A 1085-nucleotide genomic window follows, 5' to 3' on the forward strand; every position below is an offset into this window, starting at 1 on the left:
GTGTCCTCTGTCCTCTGTGTCCACTGTACTCTGTGTCCTCTGTCCTCTGTGTCCACTGTACTCTGTGTCCTCTGTCCTCTGTGTCCACTGTCCTCTGTGTCATCTGTCCACTGTCCTCTGTGTCCACTGTCCTCTGTGTCCACTGTCCTCTGTGTCATCTGTCCACTGTCCTCTGTGTCCTCTGTCCACTGTCCTCTGTGTCCACTGTCCTCTGTGTCCATTGTCCTCTGTCCTCTGTGTCATCTGTCCTCTGTGTCCACTGTCCTTTGTGTCCTCTGTCTTCTGTGTCCACTGTGTCCTCTGTGTCCACTGTCCTTTGTGTCCTCTGTCTTCTGTGTCCACTGTGTCTTCTGTGTCCTCTGTGTCCACTTATCCTCTGTGCTCTGTGTCCACTGTCCTGTGTCCTCTGTCCACTGTGTCCACTGTGTCCTCTGTCCACTGTGTCCACTGTCCTCTGTGTCCACTATCTTCTGTGTCCACTGTCCTCTGTGTCCTCTGTCCTCTGTGTCCTCTGTCCTCTGTGTCCACTGTGTCCTCTGTCCTCTGTGTCCCTCTGATGATCTGTCCTAATCTTCATCCTTGTCTCTCCCAAAGAGAACCTGATCCTTCAGCTCTGACTCTTCCTGTTCTGTCTCCTGTCTTTTAGTCCATGTCTCTGTCTCTGGACCAGAACCTGGACTTGTGGTCTCTGGAGTCCAGAAAAAGCTGCTTCCTTGTGTAAATCTAGAACACATGGTGTCTTCTGGGGGACAGCATCTACCAGCTGCAGTGGATCAGGATCCTAACCACCCTCTGTAGGGAGAGTAGGGAGAGTGATGCTCATGGGTTTATCTGGAACTCAACAGTTTCCAGTTTGTTAGAGCTCTCAGACAGGAAGTCCATCATCTTATAAACAACCAGGTAAACTCTCTACAGGTAAACTCTCTACAGGTAAACTCTCTACAGTTAAACTCTCTACAGTTAAACTCTCTACAGGTAAACTCTCTACAGGTAAACTCTCTACAGTTAAACTCTCTACAGGTAAATTCTCTACAGTTAAACTCTCTACAGTTAAACTCTCTACAGGTAAACTCTCTACAGGTAAA

Source organism: Austrofundulus limnaeus, unplaced genomic scaffold (genome assembly GCF_001266775.1).
Source record: "Austrofundulus limnaeus strain Quisiro unplaced genomic scaffold, Austrofundulus_limnaeus-1.0 Scaffold1682, whole genome shotgun sequence".
In the NCBI taxonomy this organism is placed as follows: Eukaryota; Metazoa; Chordata; class Actinopteri; order Cyprinodontiformes; family Rivulidae; genus Austrofundulus; species Austrofundulus limnaeus.